At 39.6% G+C, this 20,187-nt stretch overlaps 1 protein-coding gene across 12 annotated transcripts in view; it reads right to left on the bottom strand.

Annotated features, from left to right (window-relative positions):
• LOC105491716 (ecto-NOX disulfide-thiol exchanger 1) overlaps positions 1–20,187 on the bottom strand; it is a 468,515-nt gene that overhangs the window by 439,416 nt on the left and 8,912 nt on the right. For 3 of the 12 annotated variants that reach the window (XM_011758338.3, XM_011758340.3, XM_011758341.3), the window contains exon 1: positions 8,223–9,822. The exons of 3 other annotated variants lie outside the window; for them this stretch is intronic. The gene's annotated coding sequence lies outside the window, so the exon portion shown is untranslated. Of the gene's footprint in view, positions 1–8,222; positions 10,476–20,187 lie in introns of those variants that run through there. 6 more of the 12 variants (XM_071081401.1, XM_011758352.3, XM_011758353.3 and 3 more) reach the window with 6 other exon arrangements.

Here is a 20,187-nt window from a genome sequence, read left to right as displayed (position 1 = left end):
CCCAGCAGCATTGCCGGGTCTTCACTTATTTACAGTTGTGTATTTTATTCTCCAAGGCTGTTTCACAATCTGTTTATATAAATTGTGTGTGTTAAATCATGTGTTTGAGTGGTGGGGGGCAATGTATAGATTCATCTAACTTTAGACTATGATGAAATAACTGATGATAAACTGATGATGATATCTATATACATATAGATATATATGTGTAATATATCTAAACACTGGATTTTAAAACCACTTTTGATGGATGGCATTATATGATTAATTTTTTGAGATTGCTGGCTCAGATTAAAACTTTCTACAAATCTAAACATTTTGTTTTTGTTTTCCTTTCTTCTAGGAATATTAATACAATTTTGGGAATGACAGACAGCACAGAATTGGCAGGAACATTAGTACTTTCACCAGAAAACAAATGTGACATATACAGGCTGGGCACAGTGGCTCACACCTGTAATCCCAGCACTTTGGGAAGCCGAGGCGGGCAGATCACCTGAGGTCAGGAGTTCGAGACCAGCCTGGCCAACAGGGCAAAACCCTGTCTCTACTAAAAACACAAAAATTAGCCGGCCATGGTGGGCGCCTGTAATCCCAGCTACTCAGGAGGCTATGGCAGGAGAATCGCTTGGACCCAGGAGGCAGAGGTTGCAGTGAGCTGAGACGACACCACTGCACTCCAACCTCGGCGATAGAGTGAGAATCCATCTCAAAAATAATAAATAAAAACTATGACATGTAAAAACTTTCTCACTAAGATAAAAAAATTGGGAAATTAGGTAAAATTAATTAATGAGAACAAACTGTTTATTGTACCAAACTCTTAAGAATCTACTATTTTCTTAAGAAGTTTTGCCCTGAAGATACTTTGACGGTCTAAGATCACCAGTACCTGATTCAATTCCTATTTATCGACAGACCTGGATTGAAATAAAAGGCACTGATGCAGATAGTTTCAGTTAGGAGCAGGCACTTAATTATTGGAGTTGACAATTATGCCCTCCCACAATGCATTTTTGGTGTCACTGAAGAGACCACCAGCATTCATGACTCTAAGCCAACATGGTTTTTATGTTTTAAAAAACACATACTTCACATGTATATGTGAAAAAATTCTAAGGAATTTTTTTCAATGCTATTTTAACAATAAATAAAAATCTTGGCTGGGCACAGTGGCTATAATCCCAGCAGTTTGGGAGGCTGAGGCTGGCGGATCACTTGAGGCCGGGAGTTCAAGATTATCCTGGTCAACATGGCAAAACGCTGTCTCTACTAAAAATACGGAAATTAGCCAGGCATGGTGGTATGTGCCTGCAGTCCCAACTACTCAGGAAGCTGAGGCATGAGAATCACTTGAACCCAGGAGGCAGAGGTTGCAGTGAGCCGAGATCGTGCCGCTGCACTCCAGCCTGGGCAACAGAGCAAGACTCTGTCTCAAAACTAAAAATAAAAATATTTACCTATTGTTCTTCTTGATATTATTATATAAGAAATACATATTCTGGCTAACTTATAAAATTAATCTCACAATATTTTTCCTAAATTATTACGGTAAAAGTAGATTATATACCCCCTAACAAGGGCATCTGTTTTTAATCTTTGAGTAGTTGAAACCGTGTAATAAGTTTATGCCTATTAAAAAATGTAATCTTTCTAAGGAAAAAATTAAATTTCAGGGTGCTCATTATCATATCTAATTCCACTGCTCCTCAATTCCAGGATGCCTGCTTTTTTCACATTTGAACATTTTTTAAAATAAGATACATCTTAAAATAGTATCTACATTAAATGTGGCTCTGTTCTTTTTTATCTTCTAAAATGCTGTTATTGCATCCAGCAATCCATGGTGTATGAGACATGAGAAAATATGCTATTTTCTGCATGCCTACCACTCGCCAGGTTCTTCTAGATGCTCAGTACACAGAAACTTATAAGGACCAGGCTCACAACAACAGGCCAATTGCTCAGGAGGCAATGTATTTTACAGCGCTAAAGTAGTTACTTGAGTAATATGCACCAATCAGCTCAAATTCTGTTATATAATCCTTTATAACTCTCATTCTCAATAGGAAAAGAGTCTGTCCCCTCCACCTCCACCCACCTACACAAAGAATACCTACCCAGTATCACCTGTCTATCTCTGAATAACTCACTAATACTGTATATTAAAACTGCACAATCAAATAAGTATGGCTGGTGCTCACTGACTGAAGAAAGTGAGATATTTTAATTATTAAGATTTAAATTATTTAATATGCCTCCCAATTACTTGTTTCAGAACACACACACATGCACGCGCACACACACACACACACACGTAACCTACAGCAAAATCAACCTTAAGTAAAATATAGAACAATCTTTCACTACTTTTCCTCCAGAACACTGATCCTGCCTTGGACAGAGAAAGCAAATGATTTAGTGCATCTATTACTATACTACATTTTTATTAACTAAACATTGTTTCCCCCCATGCCTCCATTAAATAAATATTGATCAAATATTTAACTAATATAGATTTGGAGGGGCATTAAACTATATGTGATCAGGAAACCCCACGTAACTTGGAACAGCCCTCAGCAAAGCTGGAACCCAAACATCAGGCCTTTGGTTTCCAAACCTGGCTTTAGGTTTGGACCTCAAACTTAAAGGTTTAGGACCTCAAAACCCTGGGTTCAGAGAGGTGACCCAAGAAAGCCCAAAGCAGGTAACAAACAAGAACTAAATCCAGTCCTCTCAATTCCATGCCCCAGAGTTTTGTCCACATTTGTTAAGAACCTAATCTGAAACAGTGCCATCCCTATCTTGTCATATAATATACAAGAGTAAGACACGATCCTGCCCCCAAGGCCCTTGAGTCTCTATAAGGAATTGTGTGATTTAAATCAATACAACTGAAATTAGAGACACAAAACTAACACAGTAACATTCATTCTTAATTTTTTTTTTTTTTTTTGAGACAGAGTCTTGCTCTGTTGCCCAGGCTGGAGTGCAGTGGCGTGATCTCGGCTCACTGCAAGCTCTGCCTCCCGGGTTGAGGCCATTCTCCTGCTTCAGCCTTCTGAGTAGCTGGGACTACAGGCGCCTGCCACCACACCTGGTTAATTTTGTGTGTTTTTTAGTAGAGACAGGGTTTCACCGTGTTAGCCAGGATGGTCTCCATCTCCTGACTTCGTGATCCACCCACCTCGGCCTCCCAAAGTGCTGGGATTACAGGCATGAGCCACCATGCTGGGCCATTTTTTAAATTTTTTCAAAAGAAGTCTCATGCATCTATCAAGATATTTCCAAATAAAAGGAAGTTTTCAGTTTGACAAAGCTATAAAATACAAATAATCAATATAGAAACAACATGATGATAATAGTCATGTTAACATTTATAGACTACTTACTACATAACACTCACTTTGTTAGGTGCTTTTCATCATTTAATCCACAACAAATCATTAGATATTATCATCCTAATTTTACAGAAGAGAAAACAAAAACGCTTTGAGAGTTGCTTAATAACTTACCCAAATTTACATATGCTAATAATCAATTCAGCCTCTAATTTCAAAGATCCTGCCACCATCCTATAAGTAGTTCTTTAAAAAGGGATAATAACCCTCCAACACACAATCACACACACATACGAACACCCAGGTTCAGTTTTATCTGTCTCTCTTTATGGTCTGCTTGCTTTGAATATCTCAAAATTCAATCATATCAAGAAAGAAAGCTGGGAGCTGGAAGCTGAAAAAAATACTACCCACACTGAGTTGGTCATTGGTAATAAATAAATTAATCAATAAGGTGAAGAATAGGAAGAGCTTAAACAAGAAAGTTTTCAACATGTTATGCTTTAATTAATTGTGAATTGAAGTAATTCTTGGGAAAAAAGGACAGTATTTTTAGAAAAGCAATTAAATTTAGCCGATAGGTGTCACTGACACTAAGGTCATTTCAACAAAAAGGATTTTCGAAGTAACAGAAGCAGAATTTAGGCAGAAGCACCCAAGAGATGGCTTCAATAGAATCAAAGACCAATTTGCCCCCATGTTCAAGGAGAGGAACATATAGACTTCATTTCCCCCAAGATTCCGCTGGGATTGGATTCCTTTACTTAATTAACTACTCATCCATGATACTATCTAAAAAATGCTGACCCTACAGCTTTGTGCAGATAACATGCTATAGCGTCGACTACTCTATTCATTGGAATATCCATTTTCCTGCCTAATAGAGCTCAGAATTTGAAATTCCTTCACTTAAGCTGATATTCTACTTCCTGATTTATACTACAGCTATGTTTGTACTGAAAGGCGTGAAATATTAATATTTCTGTCCATGATCATACAGTCCAATGTAAGGAAAAATACAAGTAGAAAACTAAGAGGAAGAAAAAGTTATTTCACTGTCTTTCAAAGTAAAACAACTACAATTATGTGGGGAAAATATTACTTATAAAAATTAACTCAAAACATTTTTTATTTATAAAGAAAAATTGTTATCAATTGATTTACATAGTTACAACTGTCCTGTCTCACCAATGTGCAAACTTCCCTAGCATATTATAAGGTCCTCAAGGGCAGGGATTAGATTCAGAAACTTCACCTCTTACATTGGATGCCAAGGACTGAGGGTGGGTACATAGTGTTTGTGTTCCCCCACCGTCTACCTCCTGGCTGTGAATGAACTGAGAAGACAGGCTAATGATCATGATCAGTTTAGTCATGACAGATCCAGCACAGCACCCTGGCCATTCATGACAGATGGCTATTTAATATGAGTTGGACAACAGGGAAGTAATATCAGCGTTATCCAGTTATCTCCATGAACTACCAATTGAAACTAGATTTGACATATCCTCCCAATTGTTTAGTTTGTTTTCTTCCTTTGGAATAGCTACTACTTTAAAAGTTTAGGCATATGGTAATACTTAGCAAGAAGTAAATATTTAACCCAATCTCCACTAAGTAAAGCCCTTAACATTTTATATATAATCTGAAGACATCCTGGATGTCTATATATATATATATATATATATACACACGCACACATACACACACACATATACACATGCACATACATATAAATATCCATATATACATAAATATATATCTATGTAAGCTGGCACTGTGATATAGTGCTATTTTCTACATCGTAGCAGCAAATCAAGATTGCATACCAAGAGAAGGCATTTATCTTCCATCATTCCATCTGCTGAAACACATTAACTTTCCTCTCCCCATCTCCCTACCTCTTCAGTCATGTCTACCTTTATATGAAAAATACAGTAGCTACTTATTTTAAGGAGTACAGAATTTCAGTAAATATTCTTCTGCTCATTGTGCTTTCTCATTCCATTCCCATTGCAAAGCTTTTAAGTTGTTTGTCAAGTGTAAAGTCACTCTCCTACTTTTCATTGGAGAGATTAATTTGGTAAAAATAGAATCCCAAACTGCCATTGCTCTTTTAGTCATCTTAATTAATTGTAATTAGTTTTAAAATATTCAGTTCCTGATTTCCCATAAAACTGAGGGCATCACACACACGTGAGCTATCATTATTTCTTAATATAAGCATTTGTAATAGAAAGGTAACCATCCATTCTTTCCTGTGGTCTTTCATACTTTCAACCTTGATTAGTATGTGAGTGGCTGGTAAATAATTAATTTTAGAGTGAGTGACATATTTTGAAATCTACAAAGTATTTTATTCTGGGAATTTAAACCAACCCTTGCATTTCCCTAGATAGCTCTGTGTAACGCCTACAATTACAAGTTGAAGCAGATTCTTGACTTTCTCATTAGCATCTAACAATTTATGAGCTTTTGATATCCATGGGATGATTTTTAAATGATGACTTTAATTCCCCAATGCACCTAGATAACTAGAAAAATAATAGACAATAAGTGAATGCTTTAGCGAAGGAATTTAACTAAGAATTTAAAGATTCATCCAAGCTGAAAGTAATCAAAAAAAACTTTATGATGGTCCTGAACTGACTTCAATATTCTCTTTACATTTTTAAAGGAATGGAGCAGCTTCAAATAACTTATTTCATGTGTACTGTATAACTATCCTATTATGTAGTGATCATTATATACAATTTATAGGTGAGAAAACTGAGGCTCATATATTTTAGTTGAATTGCAGAATTAGGAATTGGCAGTTGGAGTTCAATCCAGATTCAGCTGCCTTTAAAGCCACGTTCACAGTACCGCACCACCCCAGGCACAACGTGGGTCCTTGCTCTTCCAACATTTACAGCACCTTTCGGGTCTTATACCAAGTTTAAGCCTAAAAAACATATTCGGGGTTTGGTTATCTCATAGATTATACAAGTTATTTGGGTTCAATTTGTCACTGACCACACACTGGGTAGGCGGTGATAGGTCTGTAATATTAACCATAACTAAAGATAACATATTTTGGAAATTAAGTAATTTTAAAAATCAAATATAGAGAAACATGTATCAAGTAATAACTTTCCCATTAAGAATTTTGCTAACAATTATGATGGAAATCAAAGAAAAGTGTGTGTTTTTCTTAGCCAAAAATATTTATTTATTTATTTATTTATTTAGAGAAGGGTTTCACTCTGTACCCAGGCTAGAGTGCAGTGGTGTAATCATCACTCACGGCAGTTTCTAATACCTGAAGCTCAAGTGATCCTCCTGCCTCAGCCTCCCTCTGAGTAGCTGGAACTACAGGTGCATGCCATGATGTCCAGTTAATTTTTTTTTTTTTTTAAAGAGAAGTAAGGTCTCACTCACTATGTTGCCCAGCCCAGCCTGGTCTAGAATTCTTGGCCTCAAGTGATCCTCCCACTAGAGCCTACCAAGTACTGGGATTACAGGCATGAGCCACTGCACTCAGCCACAAGTCTTTAATAAGATTCAATTGGTATCATCCATTGTCAAAGTATAAAATGTATACTTTCGTTTACTACTGCAACCAAAGGTGATTAAAGAGACAATCAATCATATGCCCTTTGCACATTCTATGTTAACAATCTTTCATTAAAAAACCAATTAATTACCAATTCATTGGAAGTTCTGAACTCCATGGAAATTGAGTATTTAAGCAACAAGTTTGGTGGAATCCCTATTCCAAATTATTTAGTAGAACTTGGTAAGTGAAAAGAATTAGAAAATAATTCTCCTTCTCAGAATTCAGATTATATAAATTCACTTGTAAAATTTTACATATTTAGAAAACACCTTTTATGGTCATTATTAGAAATTTAGCTAATTATGCACTAGTTTCTATTGGGAGACAATAGAATTCTCTACCCTTGGTACCTTTTGTCTCAGACTACTATTCAAGGATGTTTGTAAAGCAAGCAGCCTGGGAGGATAAAGATTATGTCTTCCTCCTCCAGGACACAGGATAATTTTGTTTTCTGGCAAGAGTTATAAACATAATGCCTTCCTCCAGGGCAAAGGTTGGGCAAGTGTGCCAGAAACAGTTTATAAGACTGGTTATTTCCTAAACTCTATGTTCCTCAGTTGTGACACAGACCCAACACCCAACAGGCATGAAGTAACCACCTGGGCCCCCTCTGCATTGCCCCCAAGGGAGTTTCCCCTCAAGGGGAACCAAGATGAGAGCTTGTAGCCCATGCTGCCTGATGTGCCTTTATGTGCATAAATAACATCCTTTATATCTGATCCAGGAGTTTCGTGTCTTCTGCCAGCATGTATGAAACAGGCAGGCTAACTTGTCACCTCACAGGCAGGGTAAAATCTCAGATCCCTCACTGCTCTTGACAGCTCTGTATGATTGATTATTTAAATAAGTGTTTGCAGATGTTGGCTAACTCCAAGGTACATTTTTACTCCTCCCTCCGAAGCCTAGAACTCACAGTTGTCACTTATGCTCATGCAATTAGGACAAAACTAAGGAATACCATCTTCATACATGAAATTCTTGGGATTGCCTGACGACTCTGCTGCTACTAAAATGAAGGAAGTGAAGACAAGCACAGGAGGCTTTTCCTTCTGGTGGTCACTGTTGGGTTATTAGAATCCTCATCTGTACACCAAAGACAAGCTATCCTTCTCATGCCCTGATTGATTACACGCTGTCACAGGCCAACCTGTACATCCCTGTCATCAATCACCCTCTCTCACAGAGGATACAGGAAGATTTCATGTCTCAATCATGCTCTCCAGTTTACCCCAGGGGGACAAAAGCCAGATGGATTCTTGGGGCACTGAGGTGATCGTACTCACTTTCCTTCCTCGCCTCATCATTTAGACATGTGGATAGTAATGGGCAACGTTTACAGAGCACGTCTCAATAATCGTTTTATCCTTCTCCCACACTAGAGATGCAGACAAGCAGAATTTCTATTTTCTCTTCACAGAGGCTCAATGAATTGAAGTGGCTTGATCCAGGCCCAGATCTGGTAACCAAGGAAGCAGAAGCTTCTGACCATTCCATGTTCTCTCTACTTCACAAAACCAAGGAGGCCAATAGATGGCCTCAGCACTCACTCTGGCCCTCTCAGAGGCTTCTTTGGCCACTCTCTAACGGGCCTCGTAAGGGGCAGGGAAGTGCAGTGGTTAGGGAGCACAATCAAGAGCTAGATTGTCTGAGATTTTAAGTCCTGTCTCATTCACTCATTAGCTAGTCACTCCTGGCTCAGTTACTTAGGCAATTTATTTAACCTTTATGTGCCTTAGTTTCATCATCTGTAAAATGGGGAGAATAACAGTGCTTCTATTACAGGATTATTATAAAGATTGAATAAAATAAATAAATTACTGTATCTGACACCACCATTGCTACTGCTACAACTGCTTTGAGTCCCTTTTAGACACACCGATCCCTTTCTGGTTAGAAGTCCAATTTCTGATTGTCAGGCTTGGGTTAGGAATTCAGGTGAACTTCCCCAGGGTTTCCATATCCAACCCCACAAAACAGCAATCTAGGCTCACTCTGCCATAAGGAACCAAATTATCAAGAAGAGCGTGATAAGTTCCACAAATATTTCTTGTGGAATGAATAAATGACTTGGGAAGCCTCTCTGTTTTGCAATATATATTCTGGAAGAGAAATGAGGCTTTGGGCTTGACTATCCCTATACCCCCTTTGTGAGTAAATCCACGTGACAGGCAGAATGCTGACTACCACCAAACCCCCAAAGATGTCCAGGGTCTATCTCCTGGAACCCGTGAATATGTTACCTTGTATGGCAAAATAGATTCTGTGGATGTGATTACGATTAATGACCTGGAGATGGGAGATTATCCTGTATTATCCAAGTAAACTCAATCTAATCACATCAGTCCTTAAAAACGGAGAACCTTTTTCAGCTACAGAGAATCAGAGAGATGGCAGCATGAGAAGGTCTCGACCCACCATTTCTGGCTTTGAAGATGGAAAGGGATCACAACCAAGGAATGTGTGTGACCTGTAGAAACTGGAAAAGGCAAGAACATGGATCTCCCCCAAAGTCTCCATTAAGGAATGCAGCCATGCTGACACTTTGATTTGAGTCCAGGGAGAACTGTGTTAGACTTCTGACCTGCAGAACTGTTGAAACTATAAATCTGTGTTGTCTGAGCCACTGGGTTTGTGGTAATTTGTTAGGGCAACAATAGAATCTCTGGATTCTTCCACTAGGGAAAGATCATAACCCAGTACTGGGACTATTCTGTAGGGTTAAGCAAGAGGACAGCACGTATTTACTCACCAATTCATTCATTGATTCATCTTTTTGATTCATACTGAGCACCTACCACAGCCCAGACACTGTTCTTTGGGCTACAGAAAACAACAGTGAACCAGAGAGCCACGGTCAGCTTCGGCAACCATGCAGCTTATAACCCAAAGCTGAGAGAGAGAGAGATTAAGCAAGCCAATTAATAAATTAGATAACTGCAAACAGTAGAAAGTGCTGTGAAGAAAATAAAATAAGATGATGAAATAGAGAACACACAGGGCAGAGCTAGAGAAACAGAAACCCCAGATTTGGGTGGATGGAAGGCTAAGAAATGACATTTGCCAGCCAAGCAAAGGTCCAAGTGAGTTCATAAGGCACTAACTCATGGCTGACCTAGCCTTCTTATGGATGCTGTAAGAGGTGAAATACCCGTTTTTGAGAAATTGATATGACTTCTCACTCCAAGGAAAAGTGCGCTGTGTGAATTGCTACTCTAATTTTCCTGTCTCCACTCTTCACAAGCGAGACTTTTAAGGCTTTATTTTTACCATATTTTATGAACAATGTGAAGGCAGCATTATCCCAGAGTCCCTGGATATCATTTTCAGTGAAAGCACTCGGTGTTCTCCTTATCTGAATATGGATGTGGTTAGATGCCCTGTGATGGCTACATTGCTGTTACTGTGATGGATTCCCCTGTGCTGGCTGCAGCCTGTATCAGCGACACTGGCTCCGAAACCAAATGCATTGCTCAGGGTTAGACCCAGACACAGTGCTAGAGCCTATGCAGACCACAGCTGGCTCCACTGCACATTTAGTTATAACAAAAATGTCAAAGTGTGAAGGTGGCAAATAAGGTGTCACATCATGTAGGAATGATGGTCTCTGATATCCAAATCATATACACACAAAACAGGCCACTCAATTCATTTATTGTAGTGTCTTGCTCTAATATCTACGGGAAAATAGTACAAACAACTTCGATTTTTATTCAGGTTGTCATAGTGTCAATAATTACTTCTCATAATTACTCCTTTCATAGGTTGCCTGTAAAAGTAAAACTAGGACATCCAAGTAATCTGTCTCAACCCAGAGTTCCCAGATACACACAAACAACGCAGGGCAGCACAAATTACCTTCACACTCTGGTTAGTTTGTTCTATAGATGCCTTCCTGTGTGAGTAGGGGCTACCCCTGAGGCATAAAATGAATCCAGTTCTGGAGCTACTCTAACCATTTCTAGTGTTGTATACATTAATATAATGACCTTACAAATAAGCAATATTTAGTAAGATGGCTTTTGTGTTGGGGGTGAGAGGTGCAGAGTTCACACTTTGATAATTCACTGATTCCAAGAATGGGGCTCAGGTTTTAAAGCCAGAGTATCTAGATTTGATTTACAACTTCATCATATAATAACTCTATGACCTTGAAGAAGACATTTCCTTGACATAGCATCAATCCTTTTTTCCTCTATGAATTGAGGTCAAAAGTAACACACACTCTGCCTGCTTCAGGGGGTTCTCACAAAATGAGAAAGACTTTGTAAACTATAGAACACAAGTGCAAACCAAAAGTCACCTGGCCTCCCAGTGCTACAGATATGTTGTATTTAAGGCAACAGCCTAAGTCCCAATCCTCTGAGCTCCATGAATGGACTAACAAGTCTGAGCTTTTCCTGGGACCCTCTCCTCAGTTACTCCCTCCAGGATACCCTAACAGTCAGACTTACCACCTGCTGCCTGATAACCCTCCTCTCCTACTCTCTTCAACTTTTCCTCTGCTCCACATGCCTTCATCACTCTGCCATCCACCAGTCACCATCAACACCTCTGACAACATTCTCATGGAAGACAACTTCTTCTATAGCACAAAGAAGGGTGTGAAGAGGGAAGGGAAGGAACCTCAAGGCCTCACCATCAGAGAAGCCATTTCCACTCTTGCATCTTGCTTTTTCAAAACAGGGCTGCCCAAGAAACACCACTAGCTATCACTGACCAGTTCTTGGCAGGGGTTGGCAAACTTTACCAACAAAGGGCCAGATAGTAAATATTTTAGCTTTTGAAGACCACATCTGTCTCTGTAGCATATTCTTTTTGGCTTTTTTTTTCTTTTCTTTTTACGACCCTTTAAAAATGTAAAAACAATCCAGAAGGCCATAGGCTGGATTTTCTTCAAGGGCCATAGTTCACTGACTCCTGCTTTATGACACAGCCATCGTTCATGCCATAGTATACTTGTATTTTGTGTGAGCAGGAGTCTGTTGTCAGTAGGGGGAATTGAGGGGAGGCTCATTAGGTCAAGGGAGGTACCTAGAACCACTGCTCCTTGGACTTTGAAACCAGCTACTCAGCTTGGCCGGGTGTGGTGGCTCACTCCTGTAATCCCAACACTTTGGGAGGCCAAGGCGGGTGGATCACCTGAGGTCAGGAGTTCGAGACCATCCTGGGTAACATGGTAAAACCCCATCTCAACTAAAAATACAAAAATCAGCCGGGAGCGGTGGTGGGCACCTGTAATTCCAGTTACTTGGGAGGTAGAGGCAGGAGAATTTCTTGAACCTGGGAGGTGGAAGTTGTAGTTAGCTGAGATTGTACCACTATACTCCAGCCTGGGCAACAAGCGCAAGACTCGTCTCAAAAGCAAAACAAAACCAAACTCCTGTAGTTTGGTCTGGTCCACGTTAGCAGAGTCTGGTCTACGTTAGCAGATTTCGTCACTCATGGCTTTTGTTCAGGGACCCCATCACATCCCTCGATCCAGCCTCTTTTGGGGAATCCTAAACCATGAGAGAGATCAGTGTATGTCTGAATGCCAAAAATGAGTCAAGCTCCAGTTCTTACACTCAGAGCCCCTAAGTTCTATGTAAATCTAGCATGTGACTTCCATGTTTCTATGACAGTTAAAAGGTTGCTCCACCCACAGCAAATGGGACCTCTGTGGTTAGAGTTTCCAATGATACAATCAAGCCTAGGAAAAATGCATCTCTGAGCCAGTAAGAATATTTTATACATTTATTAGCTACTATGATTATTATCTAAAAAGGAAGAAGAGGAGGAAGAAGAGGAAGAAAAAGGAAGAGCGGGAGGGAAGGAGGAGAAGAGGAGCAGGGATGAAGAGGGAAGGGAAGCAGAAGAAACTACTGCAGAAAATTTTGCCAGGATGCAATAATGATTACAAAATTATCCTCACCTAGTACTTTCTCCTTGTAATAAAAGACTTCACTTTGAGGCTGGGCATGTTGGCTCATGCCTGTAATCTCAGCACTTTGGGAGGCTGAGGCGGGCAGATCACTTGAGGTCAGGAGTTCAAGATCAGCCTGGCCAACATGTCAAAACCCTGTCTCTACTAAAAAATACAAAAATGAGCTGAGTGTGGTGGCAGGCACCTGTAATCCCAGCTACTCAGGAGGCTATGGCAGGAGAATCACTTGGACCCAGGAGGCGGAGGTTGCAGTGAGCTGAGAGCATGCCACTACACTCCACCCTGGGCAACATAGTGAGACTCTGTCAAAAAAAAAAAAAAAAAAAAAAAGAAAAAATCACGCCTGTAATCCTAGCACTTTGGGAGGCCAAGGCGGGCAGATCTCTTGAGGACAGGAGTTCAAGACCAACCTGACCAACATGGTGAAATCCCATCTCTACTGAAAAATACAAAAATTAGCCAGGGGTGGTGGTGCATGCCTGTAATCCCAGTTACTCAGGAGGCTGAGGCAGGAGAATCACTTGAACCTGGGAGGCAGAGGTTGCAGTGAGCCAAGATCACGCCATTGCAGCCTGGGCAACAAGAGTGAAACTTCATCTCAAACAAACAAACAAACAAAAACTTCACTTTGAATCTTTTTGATTGTCATATCTATTCTGTAAGTGAAGGCTTCTATAAGCCTATAAGGTACCCAGTTGCAAATTAGTAAATAATGCCTACTTGGCCCAAAAGTGAAACAGAAAATGATGCCTCTTCAGGTCTATGCCTGAGCCCCATTTCACTATCCACAGATCACTTTTTTGGAAGGAAAGGGAGTCAGGGGTGGAGGGGTAGAAGTCACCTGTTAATCCTGGCAGATCCAGCCATGCCAAGGACATAAATGAAGAGCAGAACCAAGGTGGATTCTCATCCCTACTTGAGCCCTTGACCAGACTGCACAATAACACAGAGGCCCTAACTTAGGTTTTGAGTCAATGTCCACAGGCCCATTTTCTGTAGCTACTTGTAGTATGCTAACATGCTGGCACAGAAATTAGTGATAATATTTACTGTGATGGTGATGGTGATGGTGCCACCAATAAAACTTGTCAGCTGAGGACCCTTGCTCTGGACCACTTAAAGAGGGCTGATTTTGCATGAGATGAAATAACTTAGAAACACAGAGGATACAGTGGTCCATAGAGTTAGTAAGGTGAAGGAGGGTGATTAAGTCATGAAAGAGGTACAGTGCAGACAGAAGAATGTTTTTAAAATGATTCTAAATAGTGTGCCAGAGCAGACTGCTGAAGTTGAGGACGAATGTTTGCACCCTGCAGAGAGTGCTGCACTCTAGAGTTTCACAGTGCAAGATGACCTGACTTTTATAGTAGGCAGGAAGGTCTGGGAGGCCTTGCTTTGGACTTAGGAAGAAGTAAGCAAGCTGAGTAGCCAGGATGCTGGTGATGAGCATTCATCTGTCCTAAGCAGAAAGACAAAACCAGGAGGTGGCCTGGAGATTTCCAAGAGAGAGAAAATCCAAAGCTGCCTGGAAGATGCATGGCAGAACCCTAAACAGACTGGAAAGGGGAAGAGAAAAGGTCATCGCAAAGTCAAGGATGCCTAGAGCTCCCTGCCTGGGGAAAGGATGGATGGCTGTGTTTTAGCTGCCAAGACAACAAGCCTCAATGGCAGGCAGAGAGGCTACAGAGTCCCTCTCTGGGAGTCTCCCGCCCTCAGTTGTGCAGCACAGGCAGGTCTTCTTCCACTGGGAAGTACAATGTGCTGCTCTGCTACTGGAGGTGTGTGTTTATCACTGAAAAGACTCACCCGCAAGTATACTGGACTGCAGTAGGCTGCATTCATGCTACAGAAACGTATTTCTCAGCATTGTTCGTGGAAATAAACACCTGCAACACCTAATTGGAACCCATTCATAGGAAAGATAAATAAAAACATTCCAACCTTTAGCATTATGCACAACTTTTTGAATCCAGAGAATGTTAGAGCAGAGATCTACCTTCCTGGTTGAGAGTGTGCTACATATTTTCCTTTGGAAACTAAAGATACTACAAATAAATTTGAAAACATATATTTCTTCAAAGTATTAATTTTTAAAGCGGCCAAAATTGCTAACAACCAGGGAAAGTACCAATTTATAATTTATGTTCTTGGCATATAGTATATATTGTGAATTTGCATGCATATTAAATGCAAATAACCAGAAGAGCATAACATTAAGGCTTCAAATTTATATGTGCGAAAGACAGTAAATTCTAACATTAAAATTCTTCCCAGAAAATATTAACTCCCACATCCCCTGTGACTGTCACATAGTCAGCTGAGCAGCCTCACTACAGAACTTTAGTCAATAACCCTGTTCAATGAAAATTTGCATTTCCCATACCTACTCTGCTTACCAGGCAAAGAAGACAAGACCATTTGGCACCATGTGGGACACAGGGGTAAGGTGCTAACATGGCCCAGCTTTTCAAACAAATTATCTAACAATCTGACAGAAAAAAAAGTATCAGTAAAAATGCCACCACTGAACCACTAACAGAATCTTCACTCCCTTATAAAGATTACAACAGTAGGGAAATGAAGCAAAATGCAGCTGACTCTGCTCTTTCTACTACAGTAAAAATATGAGATTTGTGATGGCAAAATCATCTGAGTCAACCTGACTGGGCTAGAGTGCTCAGTTCTTTAGTCCAACACTAGTCTAGATGTTGCTGTAAAAGTATTTGAGAGATGGAATTAACATCTATAACCAGTTGACTTTAGCTACAGGAGGTCACCCTTGATCGTGTGGATGGGCCTCATCTAATCAGTTGAAGGCCTTAAGAGCAAAAACTGAGTTTCGAGAGAAGGAGTTCTCCCTCAAGACTGTAACATAGACATCCTGCCTAAGTTTCCAGCCTGCTAACTTGCCCTACGCATTTCATACTCAAGGCTGTAACATCAACTCTTGCCTGAGTTTTCAGACTGCTGGCCTGCCCTATGATTTTTGGACTTACCAGCACCCACATTTGCATGAGCCAATTCCTTAAAATAAATCTCCTCATAAATACATGTTTATGTATCTACTATATAGAGAGACAGATTCTGTCTAGTGAGCACTGATACAGGATTCAAAGGGATTTTCAGTGTAGAACTAAAACAGTACACAGTATTATAATGCATTCTGGTGGATGTGTACGTGCTGGTTGATCTTGATTGCAATGTAAAAATTAATGTATTCTTTGTTTAAATAATGCTACTGCTTTGCAGTGCAGAATTTACTGGAGGATTTCCTTCTTGATATCCATTTAAAGCATTTCCATAGTCAACCCTAAGACAAATAAGGGTGAATTTTATTTGTAAAAGAAAAGGGGCTCATGATAATCTTTCTGGTGGCTGAGCCCAAAAGGTTTTGGGGCTCAGCTTGCTGCATTTATATAGTGAATTCTCTGTGGGTCCTAAGTCTTGAGAGATGGAACTATACCTTCATTTTTATGTATAATCTGAAAACACTAATCAGACCATTTACTCCAATGAAGCAGGTATCCACTTAAATTTAGATCGAACAATTCCATGAGTTTAATGCCACTCCAACCACTCTGTTTCTTTTTGTTCCTTGGCCTTTTTCATGAAGCATCTCACGGCATTTGCTTCCACACCTCTGTTCCTCCCTTTCTTCACTCCATGACACAGAACGCTCATCCATACACTCAGACCCCACTGCTGTGTTCACTGATGATCCCCAGACCTACGCTTCCTTCCCTGACCTCTAATTCCTATCACGCTCCTTATTTATTGCTGTCTGGATGATCTTCTGGGAATGGGTGGGGCAAGGGCTACAGTCATAGCACATCCAAAAGAGAAATGATCAGTTTAGCAAAGTTCTATGTTTCACAAACTGTTCCATGTCCACTGTTCCATGACTTGTAAGGTGGGAAAAGAACTGACCTGTTACACAAGGCATTTGGACATTTGCTGGATAATCTTCTGGTCACTTTGCTTTTTGTTTTTTTTTTTGACTGTTAAATATGGGAATTGTTCTCCAAGACAGCAATCCAGCCTTGACTTACACTGTCTATAACTTATCTTTTTCTTCTGTCTTCTCTATCAGCGCTGTCATCAAGTCCAATTCCTTCTCCTTCTCACTCTTCTGCAGTCCTTCTTAGCATGCACCAACTGTCTTCCTCCTCTCTGAGCTATTTTATAACACAGCAACAATCATCTACCCAAATGTCATGTTGATCATGTCACTTGTTGCCAAATGTTCCAAATGTTTCTTCTTGAATCAAATTTCAACCCCAGATCTACAAGTCCACAGCTGACTCCCTTGATGCTCCTCTTCCTCCCTGTGGTCTGCAACCTGCCCCACCGCTCCCCATACTCCCTTGCTCTCCAAGGCTCACTGTACCCTCTCTGTTCTCCACATAGCAGGACAAACTCTTTGCTCTCATTACCTCTCCCCTTAATATGTTCCAGTTCTGGAAAAGTTCAAGAGCTGGTGGTTTCCTTGATTCCTCCTTCCAAATAACTAGTTCACCATGGTTTTCCACCACTCCTGATTCGGGGATAATAAGGTTTGGGCTCACATTCAGAATATCCTGGGGCAAAACAGTAGTAACTGTGAGTAATCACTGTCTTGACCTCATCCAAAAGACCCTTAGCTTTGCCTTTTCTCATAATGATATCTCAAATAAGAAACCTCTCAAAAATTTAAATTTCTTCTTGGTGAATTAGACATATAAACTTATCCAAGCAAGTATTATTATGCATGTGTTTCAGAATATATTTCCCATTGTGATTTATGCCCATGTTACATATAGTTATGGATATATTTTTAGAAAGTTGTTTTTTAAATATTTAATAGCCATTAAAAGAGTAAAATAATAGTCCGCTGCTTATGGAACAGTGAGATGCCATTCTGGTACTTTTGCAAGTATTTGTAATTATAATCAGTAACGCGGGCAGAAAGAATGCCAGCGTTTTTCAATCATCACTGGCAAAAATGTAAATTTTTTAAAATTAAGACTTTAAAGATCACCTGCATTAATCTTCTGCTAATGCAAGCTGGGACTATTTCCTAGGATTCTGAGTGGTTTAACATCATCAAGACATGTCACAGGCTTCATCCAAATTATTCAATTCCTACCATACATTATGCTGAGCCCCTCAGAAGATGAATCAGGAAGAGGCAATGTAAGTGTTTAGAGAACAAAAGGAAAAATGAGGGGTAGAGACCTCAAGCTAAAAGTATGAACCCTTGAGAGGGTTTTAAGGACATATTATAGGACTAAAAAATGAGAACAAATCAGCAGGCCCATTAACTATGCAGCAAATTAAAGCACCATTGTTTCCAATTTCAGCCTTGAATCTGGAGGGCACCAAATAGACCACACTCTCAGTACCCTCTGTGAAAGAACTGTATTCTCTGCTATGTATTCTGAAGTGCCTTTCCATTTTTTTCCAGCTAATTTATCAGTTTCCCACCTCTTCTCCTAAATCATTATTACAAACTTCCCCAGGAACATGTTAAAGGGACAACAGGAAAATAATCAATTAAAGTTTCAAAACACAATCTATATTTATCATGAATTTCAACTTCTCTTTTTCCTTGTATTAAAAAATGAAGCTTGCTATCTTCAGATTTATATTCCTTTTATCTTAATCCTTGGGGTAAAATATGGCATGTGGATAATCCACAAACTAGCCTCTGCATTTAAGAAGTAGACCATAGTCCACAGTTGTATATATTTTGTCGTCTCATCTCATAAAAACAAAGTTGAAAGCAGCTCTGTCCAATGTTTTGAGAGGGCAAAAGGTCTGGAAGATCCAATAAGACTACACAAGAGATTTTTAAAAATTAGTTTTTATTTAAACCAATTTATTCATAATATAGTCTCAACTGTTAAATAGGACTAGGCCCAGAGATAACTGCTTTCAATTCTTTAAGTAATTATTTTGGAATTTGTTTCCACATGTGGACATCAGAGCTTCCCAACTGGTAGGTGCTGGCACACTATTTTGCAAAGAATTGATCCCAGGTATGCAATGAGGTATGGATGTCTCTCAGCCTCAGGGAATCAGGTGGGGTTCTGAGGTAGCAGGTGCCAGGGCAGATCACACCTGGCCATCAGCTTCCTCAAGGTACAAAGGCATAGTCCTCATGGCTCTGCTGACAGGCACTAGAAACATCCATGGACACCCACGTGTCTGCAGAAAGCACCCCTTCATTTTGTGCAGAAGCAGTCCATGTAGCCGCTGGAGAAGGTTTCATTCCAGGTATAGAAAGCACAGCTGGTTGAAAGTGGAGCTCTAGAAAGGTGTGGGCAGAAAGGCCTGGTAGGCAAAGCTACAAGTGATAGCCCCCCAAATTCTGTCTATACATACCAGGTATTTCTTTCCAGTTGAGTCAAATGCCCTCTTTTACCAGCATCCAAGCTACCTGTGGAGTGACTGCTCTAACAATAAACACACACTTTATAAATTCGGGCCTCATTATTATTTTTAATTACTTCATAGGAAAAAAATTAGTTGAATTGGAAATCTGTTGGAATTATCAGAGGATTGCATTTGTCTAGCAAAGAAGAAAGCTAAAACTATTAAGGTTTTTAAAGATAACTTTAACTTTATAGAATATGAAATGGTGGTGAAATGGCTTGTTTTTTTAAAAATCACTACTTGTGTAATATCTCACCGACAATGACTAAAAAGAATTTGAAGAGAGAATCATTAAGATATTGATCAAGAATTGTGTTCAGCCATTTCAGGCATATAAGAAATATAAAAAGTTATGTTTATGAAAGCAAGCTCGGGTTTTTCATTGAAAAATCTGAAAATATTTTATTTGAAGTTTTATATCTACTTAATATTCTACAAATGAATGTCTCCAGCTTCCTACCTTATCCAGTATCATCTTCTAGGCATGCCATACTAAAGACGAAAATTTATTTGCACTGATTTAAATAACATGTTTCTCTTACTACTCTTAGGTTTTCAATTTCAGGTATTACTGATTGACCTCCCAATGAGGAAGATGAGGGTTAGGTTTGTTACCACACACACGCATGCCTCATGTTCCCATCCTCTGAGAATAATTCTGGTTGTGTTCAATATCCATATTTACATTCTTAGAATCATGTAGTGTTCTATGATTATATCTCATTTTCTTCCTTTTTGTCTTCCTCGGAATTAATCATTGTTATATTTCATTTGTGTTAATTTCTTATGTACTTATCATGATGCTATCCTCAAAGCCTCCCCAAGATCTGTAAATCCCCTCTCAGCACAAACACATTAGATGTTCAATCAATTTTACCATCTTGAAGAACTCTCTCCTGAACCCCTCTACT

This window comes from Macaca nemestrina, chromosome 16 (genome assembly GCF_043159975.1).
Source record: "Macaca nemestrina isolate mMacNem1 chromosome 16, mMacNem.hap1, whole genome shotgun sequence".
Taxonomy (NCBI): domain Eukaryota; kingdom Metazoa; phylum Chordata; class Mammalia; order Primates; family Cercopithecidae; genus Macaca; species Macaca nemestrina.
Note: the sequence above shows the minus strand (reverse complement) of the source record. Positions and strands in the feature narration are given on the sequence as shown.